Below are 12,614 nucleotides of genomic sequence, written 5' to 3' on the forward strand. Positions count from 1 at the left end.
TGCGTAAAGGCGCTATGGCGCATTAAACCCATGCAAAATATAAAATATGCCAGCCTTGACCCACTTAGGCACCCAGTGATGAATGTAAATGATGCAGCATTGGTGCAGACTGTTGTTGTCATGACAGAGCATTTATTTTAGAATTTAGCATGTTCTATATTCATAATTTTATTTTTGGAGTACTTTAACGACATACTCATGCAGTCTGTGTAAATGCATTTGTGCAGCCTCTATACCGGCTTTGAAGAGTAAAGATGGCATGTATTAGGTCAATTTAACATTTAACAGAGGAGCATATTCTCCCTCAACATAAATCTGGATTTTTGCTTGACTTTTTTTTTCTTTTTTGGGGGGCTAAATATATATCAAGGCCCTCTCTGCAAGAAAGCAGGGGGTGTGAAACAATTCTCAGACTGCATAAATACTAATTCAGTGACTATAGCTATTATTGAACACAGTTTCTATGGCAACTGATTCAGTGGATTCCAACAGAAGCGTTCCCACGGTGACATGCACATGCTGCAGGAGAGAGAGAGAGAGAGAGAGAGAGAGAGAGAGAGAGAGTTTATAGTGAATGTGTTCTTGCTCTACATGTTAAGATTTAAATTATAGTTTGAATATTAAGTCCCAGTACTTCAATTAATGTTTTTAGGTTTTATGTTATGTTTTGTTTAAATGAGGTTACCTTATTGAAATCAGCACATGCTTAATTTCCGTCTCTCATACTCACACACATATTTTCTGATTTTGACGGGGGAGGCTGTGAGTCAGCAATATCACGGTTAGTTTTCCTTTCATTGTTTTTTTTTCTCTCTTTTTTCTAACAAATGCAGATTTAGCTGAATTTCAACTGTTCTCAGGTTTTCCAGAAAAGCATAGTGCTGTGAGCAGCTTCATCTAAACAGATGGGAATGGAACTGCAGTGATAAATTATTGGTGCTTTTGGACTTTTAGGAAAAAAATAAAAATAAATAATAATAATTAAAAAACTTTTTTCACTCTCATGATTTTATAACCTTTGTCAAGTAACAAAGACCAATCATGGACACACATGCATCACAGAAGAATTGTGTGATTTTTCTGAAATGTCATAAATATTTTATATGTGGTGGAAATGTTTGTGTTTGATACTATTCTAAAATTAAATTTTAAACATCTTATATATGTTTTGTGTATCCTACAAACACATTTAATTAATATTTTCACACTTTTTCTTCACAATTTGACAAAATTATAGCTTGATGCACAATAAAATATTCACCCTCATTTTTTCTTTACACATCACATGGAATGTCAAGCATGCTCTTCCCCGAAGCTTATGTGATCCTGGCAAACAAGTACATTAACTTTTAAGAAAACTTTATTATGAGGCTAACTGTTGGACATGACAGAAATTACATTTAACCGTAGGACAGTCATAGTTTTTGGATGAAAAAAAAAAATCAATTTCACCAAGTTTCATAGTAAATAATTCACCTTTTTTAGATCACAGTTTCAAACATAATAATTCATTTATTCATTTATTTATTTAATACAAATAAGCCCTTGGGATATAATATAGATGAAAAAAATATCATATTTTTGCATTTGATCCTCCACCAGAGCAGTTCAAATAAACTTTATTATTATTATTATTATTATTATTATTATTATTATTATTATTATTATTATTATTATTATTATTATTATTGTTGTTGATTTGTTCGTTCTGGTTCTGCATGACTCACTTTAACATCAGACAGAAGCGGAACCATAAGTGAACACGCGCTCGTTTCTGGCAGGAATATTTTCAGCAGCGGGCGAAAACAAATATGCAGATGTTTGGCGGGTGATTTTACTGCTCAGTTCTACATAAGTAAAATCTGAATTTCCATGAAAACCAACTGCTTGTAATATTTACGGATTATCCAATAAATGCGTTGCACAATGAAATGAAGTTTTAAATAGAGAGGGATTTGGACGGACCATTGTGAGTGAACGAGGCGTGTTTAAATATTACATTTCGATTTAAACAAATACATAACATATATATATTTAGTAAACTGTGTAAAATATTTACATAAATTTGGTATAAAATAATTTTTTTGTAGGGGAATTTAACTGCGTGAGTCATATGATTGAAATTAAATATGAAATAAATAAATCTCTTAATAATGTGATTGTGTCTCAGACAATGGCAGGAAGGGGCAGAGGGCTCCGCACTTTCTCTGTGGAGATTGTTGGAATCGGTAAAGGAGAAAATCTCCCTCCGTCCCCTGTGAGTGTTCCAGGATAGAATAAACCTCAGCGGACTGATACGCATCATATTACATTACATCAATGCACCTGGCAGACGATTTATCTTAAGAGACTTGTATTGTGTTTATTGAACTTGCATTACCTGAGAATCGAACCCAGGACTTTGGCTTTGCTGGCATCATGCACGACTGTTGGAGCCACAGAAATCTCAGCTAATAAAAAAAAAATGTCTGAATGTCATCACAACAAAATATTATAAGTGGCATTTATTTTAAAGGATTGGTTCACTTCCAGAATAAAAATTTCCTGAAGGCTTTCTGTCTTCAGTCGCAAAGAAATGAAGGTTTTTGAGGAACATATTCCATATTAAAAAAAAAAAAAAAAGAAAACGTGACAGGACGTGACATACAGCCAAGTATGGTGACCCATACTCAGAATTCGTGCTCTACATTTAACCCATCCTAAGTGCACACACACACACCGTGAACACACACCCGGAGCAGTGGGCAGCTATTTATGCTGCGGCGCCCGGGGAGCAGTTGGGGGTTGCTCAAGGGCACCTCAGTCATGGTATTGCCGGCCCGAGACTCGAACCCACAAACTCTCTAACCACTAGGCCACGACTTCCCCTGTATAGTCCATAAAGTGGACTTCAATGGTGGGTAACGTGCTTAAGGTTCAAATTGCAGTTTCAATGCAGCTTCACGATCCCAGGTGAGGAATAAGGGTCATTTTCTAAAAAAATAAAAATGTATTTACTTTTTAACCACAAATCCACGTCTTGCAATATCTTCGTGATGCATGTCATCATCATCTGACATCCTTGTTTTACCTTTTTTTTTCCTAAAGAGTGTTTTTCTTTGCACATTCACTTTGTAAACACTGGGTCGGTACTTCCGCCTACGTCAAGCGTGACCTTTCCAACGTGACAACATAATGCATGTCGAGCTTTTTTTTTTGAAAATGACCTATCGTTTCACTGGATAAGAACCTTATTCACCTTCAGCCATCTTATACACACCTAATAAAAACCACAAAAACACCAATTTGACCTTCAGCCCGTTGGCCACCACTGAAGTCCATTACATAGAGAAAAATCCTGGAAAGTTTTCCTCAAAAAAGAAAAGAGAAAGACATGAACATCTTCGATGATATTGGGAGTGAATAAACTATCAGGAAATTTTTATTCTGAAAGTTTACTAATCCTTTAAAGAAAGATAGCACAAGTAAAAAAAAAATAAAAAATAGCACTAGCAAAACATTTTTACAAACATAAGGGCAAGTTTAAAATTATTAAATATACTGTTATTAATTAAGATAAAAAGTTGTTGTTAATACATTATTAAAACAATGTGATGAAGTCACTGCAAAACATTTTATGAATAGTGAAGTTATTTATCATACGCAAAACATATCTCATATCTATCAGATATTCCTTATTAAAAGCTCATTTATATTTATGCATTTAGCAGATGCTTTTATCCAAAGCAACTTACAATACATTCAGGCTATATTTTTTTTACCAGTATGTGTGTTCCCTGGGAATCAAACCCATGACCTTTTGCACTGCTAACGCAATGCTCTACCACCGAGCCACAGGAACACATTGATATGTGGATTATGATACAGTAGTGGAGAATTAACTGTCCCAGCAGGTGTTTGTTTGACCCCTGATACTAGCCAGACATGTATCAGCTGTCCCTTCTGACTTTTGTTTGATGTTTCAGCCCTTGGATCAGAAGCCGGTGCCCCTGCAGGCGGGTGAGGAGGCCGAGTACATGCTGGCACTTAAACAGGAGTTCAGAGGAGCCACGAAGACGCTCCCGTTTCACATCCGTCCAGCTGCACCCAAAAAAGGTCAGTCCGGGGTCAAGGATGAGCTCTGACATCGTTAAGACATCCTGGACTGTAGGAAGGCAAAACGCAGTGTTTTTGAGACGGATATTTGTATTCCAAGTTAGACTGTGTAATTTATAAATTCATGGTAAATATTCACAATAAGTGTAAATACCCCTTTCTATAGCAATGTGTGATTAGCAATCTGAAGTTATTTTGTCCTCTTGACAGATGTGGAGCGTTATTCTGACAAATACCAGAAAATTTAAACCTCTGACAACAGTCTGGAATGGAAACCAGGTGAGTGATTCACTTCAGTGCTATTTTAGTATTATTTATATATTATTTTAGTTTTTAGTAATATTTTTAATTAGCTTTTATTTTTAGATTTTACAGTTTTATTTTAATTTCAGTTTATTTTTTAGACTTTTAGTTGCATTTATGTGCTTTTGACATTTTTTAATTGTGTTTATGTTTAGAAAATATTTCTAAATAGCTTTAATTTATTACTTAATGGCATAATGTTGATTCACACAAAAATGAATTTCGATATGCCCCTCCTTTTATTTACCAAAAATGGGAAAACCCTGGGTTACAGTAAGATACGTACAATACAAGTTAATTGATAAATGTTAAAATACATAATGTTTTAATAGTATAGTCACAAGGTGTGAACAATATGCTTGAATATAAATCACTTACTAACATTACTAACTTTCTGTGCATAGTTACATGCAATTTTACAACTTTGTTGTTATGACAACATAAAGCCTAAACACTAAAACTGTAAAAAACAACTTCACAGCTCATAATACACATTAAATGTTTTAAGTATTAACAATTTAAAAAAAAAACTAAATAGTATTTCTTAATCTATTTTTAGTTTTAGTTTTCAGTTATTACATTTTATTCAGTTATGAAATTTATAATTTCAGCTTTAGAACTTTTAGTGGAAGTTTTAGTGGAAGTTTTAGTGGAAGTTTTTCATCTATTACTTTTTTTTTCAGCTTAATTTCAATTAAAGATGTTTTCAATACTTTTAGTTAACAATATCAACAGTGATTCACTTGCGTCTCTTCACACTTGTGTGATCCTCTACATTCATTTGTGTTTTAGATTGGAGGCGTTTTCCGAAAGAGCTGCGTGTGAGGGAGAAGAGACCCCTGAGAGACGGTGAGTGTGTCTGATGATCTTACGCTCTAATACTGGACACTGTGTTATGCTGCAGTCGAGCAGTGACGCCCAGTCCAGGAAGCATGTGTTTGTAAATGTGCTCTTTTTAAAGGGAGCAGGTGAGGATGATGTGCTCATGAATGAGTGTGTAAAGACGAGCGTCGCTCTCTGACTCATCGGCGTCTCTGGGGAAATCAGAGAGACGGCTCTCAGCCGCGCTGCACACACATCTCCAAAATGAAAGGATAGAGAGAAAGACGAGATGAGAGAGGGATGAAAGTTTAGGCTTGAAGAGCGTCTGTCACCAAGAGAGGAGAGACAAGATTATTTTTAGTCCTTCTGTGTCTTTTGTCAGAGGAGCTGTGATCAATGAGCTGATGTTATTATGGGAGGATGTTGCTGATGTCATAAACACGGTTTCGCTTCGATATGGTTGCAGAAAGCCCAGCTGTTCCCAAACAACCCAAACAGCCACAAGTGAACAAAGAGGAGATCATACGCAAACTGTTACCTGTTTTGGGTGCCATTCATGTTTAATACACTCAAAAATAAAGCGTTTTAATCTATGTTATTACACATTTGCATATATAATGTGACAGACTGTGTGTGTTTCTATACAGACTCTGGAGCAGAAAGAGGAAGAGGGGAGTTCTGATAAAGAGGAGGGAAAGAAAAAGAAGCCAGCAGAGGAAGAGGCTGAGGGAGAGGAGTATGATGAAGAGGAATTTGAGGATGTAAGTGACTCCTTTCTGTTGTGATATTAAGTACCTGCAATTTATATATTTACAGTTTTAATAAAATGTATACCTTGAATGCATTGTAAGTCACTTGGCTAAAATATTCTGGTCAATTGATTTGAAATATTCTGGCTTTAATACAAGATAGGCTCAATTGGCAGCAGAGTTATTTTAGTATTATATATATATACACTAATACAAGGATTTATCAGTAACACTTTACACTAAGGTTCCATTAGTTAACATTGGTTACTGCAATACCTAACATTAAATAACCCTCTGCATTAACTTACAGAGAGCAAGAAATCGTTACAGTATTTATTAATCTTTGTTAACATTAGTTAATAAAAATATAACTATTGGTAGTTCATGTTAGCTTAGGTCCATTAAATTATGCTAACAGATACAACTTTTGATTTTAATAGTTAGTAAATGTTGAAATTAACATCATCTAAGATTAATTCCATTGATACTTCATGTTAACTAATATAGTTACCTAATGTTGAGAAATTAAACCTTATTGTAAAGTCTAACCAATTATTTATATTTTGAATTAGATTATTTTTTTTTTTAATTTCAGTTTTAGTAATTTTGTTATGTGCTTTTGTCATTTTATATATATTAGTTAGCATTATTTTTATTTCAGTTTTAGTAATTTAATCACATAGTTGCCAAGTTAGTTAGTTGCCAATGCCACGTTTCAAATTTTAATTATATGTGGCATAATGTTCTATGAAATAATTATTTCAACTTGTCTCTGCGTTTAAGGGGTAAAATCTGGGTTACAGTGAGAAGCTTCACATTTCTGCTTTTAAAACCTATAAAAAAATGTCCCCATTTACTTCTTCTAAGTGCCTTAGGATAACCTTGATTTTTGCCTTTTTAGAATACAATAGTTGAATTGAAATTGTGTGGTAATCAATATTATGCCACAAATGCTTATGATTGAGGTGAACTTGTATTAAACCAACATTCAATATAAGTTTTAGCCAATTAATCCTATGTATGTTTGTAACAGGAAACAGATTACATCATGTCCTACTTTGACAATGGGGAGGAGTTCGGAGGAGACAGTGATGATAATATCGATGAAGCTATTTACTGAAGCAGGTGATGGTGGCTCCATAGCGTCCTCCTCTGACCAGTGAGTGTCTCTGAAACCGGTCTGTCCCTCAGGAACATTCTGGGCTGGATCATTATGTTTGGCAGCTGATGTTGAAATCTGTATGCAGTGGATTTCCTCTCATCCGATCGGTTGGCAGGGCGGCTGATTGCTGACGAAGAGCGTTTGAGTCTGAGGGCCAGAGAAAGACACTGAGGCACAAACTTCTCTCTTAATGCAGCTATACGTTCTTATAGCTTTGTAAAGGATTATTAGTTCATAACTGCAATTATTTTTTTAGAATCTTCCTTTTAAAACTTGTTTTAGTGTACAGTTATATTTGTCTAAAATAGCTTTTATATATCTTAGATTTGTGAAAAAAGACCAGTAAATGTTTATTTTATTATAAATTCTCATGTCAAGTGGTTGTAAATATTCATGTTATTGCCTTTTTATGCAATAAAGTCACACTGTGTCAAGACTTTGTCTCAGATAGATATATAGATTCATTCATTCATTCATTTATTAACAGTTCTGTCATGTGGCCTGTAGGGGGTGTGATACTTCATTACTTAAAGGGATAGTTCACCCAAAAATCAAAATTATGTCATTAATGACTCACCCTCATGTCGTTCCAAACCCGTGAGACCTCCGTTCATCTTCGGAACACAGTATAAGATATTTTAGATTTAGTCCGAGAGCTTTCTGTCCGTCCATTGAGAATGTATGTACGGTATATACTGTCCACGTCCAGAAAGGTAATAAAAAACATCTTCAAAGTAGTCCATGTGACATCAGAGGGTCCGTTAGAATTTTTTTGAAGCATCGAAAATACATTTTGGTCCAAAAATATCAAAAACTAAGACTTTATTCAGCATTGACTTCTCTCCCAGGGTCTGTTATGAGCGCGCCGTTCACAGCACATCCGGTTCGCGAACGAATCACTCGATGTAACCGGATCTTCTTGAACCAGTTCACCAAATCGAACTGAATCGTTTGAAACGGTTCGCGTCAACAATAAGCATTAATCCACTAAATGACTTAAGCTGTTAACTTTTTTAACATGGCTGACACTCCCTCTGAGTTCAAATAAACCAATATCCCGGAGTAATTCATTTACTCAAACAGTACACTGACTGAACTGAGCCAGATAACGAACGAAACATTGACTCGTTCTCGAGTCAAAACCGGTTGCATCGGTTTTCGGATCACCGGTAGTGATGGGAAGTTCTGTTCTTCTCCGCGAACCGGTTCTTTCGGACAGTTTGATTCAATAAACCGGTTGCCGAAAACGGTTCACCAGTTATTTTGCACTCGACGTAATGACTTCATTGGCGATGATTGCCCTTGATTCAAGCCTTCGGTTTTACCCGCGCTCATAACATTAGCACAGAATCAGTTCAGAATCAATCACCAAAAGAACCAGTTCGGTTCAGATGCGCTGTGTGTCAGTCTGAATCACGCATGCGCAGTATCATCAGCTCCTCGGTTCTCGAATCGCACGCGTCCGACAGAAACGGTTCTTGACTCGAGAACGAGTCAATGTTTCGTTCGTTATCTGGCTCGGTTCAGTCAGTGTACTGTTTGAGTAAATGAATTACTCCGGGATATTGGTTTATTTGAACTCAGAGGGAGTGTCAGCCATGTTAAAAAAGTTAACAGCTTAAGTCATTTGTGGATTAATGCTTATTGTTGACGCGAACCGTTTCAAACGATTCAGTTCGATTTGGTGAACTGGTTCAAGAAGATCCGGTTACATCGAGTGATTCGTTCGCGAACCGGATGTGCTCTGAACGGCGCGCTCATAACAGACCCGGGAGAGAAGTCAATGCTGAATAAAGTCTTAGTTTTTGATATTTTTGGACCAAAATGTATTTTCGATGCTTCAAAAAAAATTCTAACGGACCCTCTGATGTCACATGGACTACTTTGAAGATGTTTTTATTACCTTTCTGGACGTGGACAGTATACCGTACATACATTCTCAATGGAGGGACAGAAAGCTCTCGGACTAAATCTAAAATATCTTATACTGTGTTCCGAAGATGAACGGAGGTCTCACGGGTTTGGAACGACATGAGGGTGAGTCATTAATGACATAATTTTGATTTTTGGGTGAACTATCCCTTTAAGTACTTATGGCACAATCATTTCGACTTTACTGTTTATGTGTAAATGTGTAATCAATATTCACACACATATCCAATAACCATACATCATTTTGAATGGAAACATTAAGTGTATAAATCTTTGCCTACATTAACAAAAATTGAGCACTTGAGAATAACATATTTGAATCTTGAAATAATGAAATTAGATTATTTCTTGAAATAACCATACACCATTTCCTGGATTAATAACAAATCTGAAATTTTATATATATTTTATATTCTAAATAGAAAGCATTTATCATGGAACAAGCACCTGAAATAAGTTTTCCTGAACACAATGGCCTTTTCCTACAGAGCACCTGAACTGAACACCTGATTCTCTGATTAACCTCATCATGAACCTGTATATAAGTTGCTTTTGTAAAGCTAACATAAAATGTGTTCTCAATACACACACACACACACACACACACACATATATATATATATATATATATATATATATATATGTGTGTGTGTTAGGCAATTAAAGTACCACAATAAACATCCTTGGTTAAGTTAAATTTCATTTGACCAGATACACCTGAAAAGAATCCAAATAGAAAATTTCATGTTCTTTTGAGCAAATGATCAACAGAGGAGAAAGAATTTTTCTTGACGTGACTTTTCATCCCGAGAACTCTCCACCGGTTGAGAATTTAGTAGCTGTCTCAGGCATGCTTTACAGAGGACAGGCAGAGGAATCCTTCCAGGAATAAGTCTGGGCTTTTATTCAAGGAAGCAGAAGGCAGTTCATCTCCAGTGGAAGATTACAGCAGCCGGAGAAGACTGACATAAGAGCAGTCAAAAGAATGTGCTGCAGTGATATATTCACGTTCAATGCCAATAATCAGAGAGGAGAAATCTAGAATACTCAGTTAAGTCAAAGATATCCTGATTTTGGTCTAGCTACACTGTTGAGCTCAGGGTTAATAACAAATGTCAATAATAATCTACAGCATGTTTATGCTCTAGAAATAATGCCATTTTTGGCAGAAAATTTGGGGACCACCATAAGAGGGCAAAATTCAGTGGTCATACAATACATATTTTCCAAAGACAAATTCTAAATCTGTTCCTTACAGCCTAGGACTACAGCCTTACAGTGTATAAATAGTTTAATATACTATATATTAATATGTATCAAAATAGAATATTTATCTATTTCTCAGATATAACTGCACCACACCACATTTGCAGTCTGTGCTTTTATAACAAAGAACTATTGAGAACGAAATGGGCAAAAATTTGACATCAATGTGTTATGTTTAAATAATAATTTCAGTTGAAAGTTTTGTAATTAAAAAATTTAATGCATTAAAATGTAATGGTGGATGATCTGAGGGTGAATAAATTTTCATGGTTTGGTGAACCTTTAACACATTGTACCATGTTTAAAATCATTCTGCACATTTTCAATTGAAATTCCATCTAGGCTTGGTGAATACCCATGAGGATCATTTTAAGCTGAAGTAAAGAAAAGCAAACACACGCACTTACCAGGCCAGTTATCTCACCTAAGGAGGCGAGGACATGTCCTCTGTGCTTCAGCTCGGGTAATTAGGATGCAGCGCTCCGTCTGGATGGCTGTGTACTGAAAACAAAAGCAACATAAGCACCCTACATAATCTCCAGCATGTCCTACCCTCAGTAGAAGGGTGAATAATTGAGTTTTATACAAAGAACACTCTGTCCACAAACACACTTATTCCAGGAACATGATTCTTTTTGACACTTGAGGTCTTAGACTGTAGGACACTCTGCATAGCAAAAGCTTTATCCACATTCACATCACCACTTATACCATATGAATAAGGCTAAGAATATGAGAATCTGCTCACAGCTACAAATACACTGCTAACATGATTTCAGGCAATTCATTATTATTATTATTCATTTTTGTTGCATTCCCAAATATATGTTGCCTACAGAAAACCTTCTGAAGGAGATTGTCAAACTGATGCACTGACCAGCAAACAGAAAAGTGAGTCAGCATTCAACACAAAATTAGGTCTAGATGACCATGTTATGATGCAAAGGTCACAGAAACCTGTTTCTAAAAAAAAACAGGCCAGCCATTGCTTTTAGCTTCCATATTTCCTCCCAAACAAGGAAATTTTGAATTGAAATGCACTTGACAATCTCATATTGATTCTTGCATAAAGATGCTAGGCTGTTTTGATGTACTGTAGTACAAGTCGAGTCAAGTCACCTTTATTTACACCTTTATTATAGAAATGGCTAGTCATCCAGTTTTTTATATCAACTATGCATTCCGTTAGTTCTGTGAATTGGTATATATCGTTGGGCCGCAAAGAAATATAAAGCTGAGTATCATAAGCATTACAGTGAAAGGGTAACATGTAAAGCGTGAAAAGCAACGGTCCTAATACTGAGCCTTGTGGTACTCCATATTGTACTTGTGATCAATATGATACCTGATTTAAACCATGCCAATTAAATTCCACTAATGCCATCATAATTTTGTAGTCTACTCAAAAGAATGTTGTGGTTCATAGTGTAAAATGCAGCAAAAATCCAGTAGCAATAATACAGAAATACAACCAGGATCGGATGATAATAGCAGATCATTTGTAACTCTGATGAAAGCAGTCTCAGTACTATGATATGGTCTAAATCCTGACTGGAAATCCTCACAGATACCATTTCTTGCTAAGAAGGAACATTGGAGACTGCACTTTCTAGTATTTTGACAGAAAAGGGAGATTTGAGATCAGTCTTTAACTAATTCTAAGGATCAAGTTGTGTTTTTTAATGAGAGGCTTAGTAACAGCTAGTTTGAAGGATTTTGGGACATATCCTAATGACATTGATGAATTAAATTATATGCAGAAGAGGATCTATGATTTCTGGAAGCTCCTCTTTTAGTAGTTAGATAGTATAGGGTCAAACATACATGTTGTTGGTTTTGATGATTTGACAAGTTTATACAATTCTTCCTCCCCTATAGCAGAGAATGAGTGGAATTGTTCCTCAGGGGATTTATTGTGCACTATCTGATGTGATACTGTAGCTGACAGCAGTTACAACAGCATGGTTACAATTTTATCTCTAATAGTATCGATCTTGGAGGTAAAGAAGTTCATTACAAGTATGCTGTTGGGAAATGTCTGCACCTGTTGATGCTTTATTTTTTATTAATTTAGCCACTGTATTGAAAAAATGGCTGGGGTTCTGTTTGTTTACAACAAGCAAAGAATTAGAATGTATCTAATAAATACACAGCTAACCTGTGAAGCCACATATTCTGTTCACATATTGTTTTCGTTCACATTTAAAGGGGTGGTTCAGAGGTTTTTTTCTAGGCTTGATTGTGTTTATGGGGTGCAGTTTAACGTGTTAATAATTTGTTTTTTA

This window comes from Cyprinus carpio, chromosome A16, assembly GCF_018340385.1.
Source record: "Cyprinus carpio isolate SPL01 chromosome A16, ASM1834038v1, whole genome shotgun sequence".
Taxonomy (NCBI): Eukaryota; Metazoa; Chordata; class Actinopteri; order Cypriniformes; family Cyprinidae; genus Cyprinus; species Cyprinus carpio.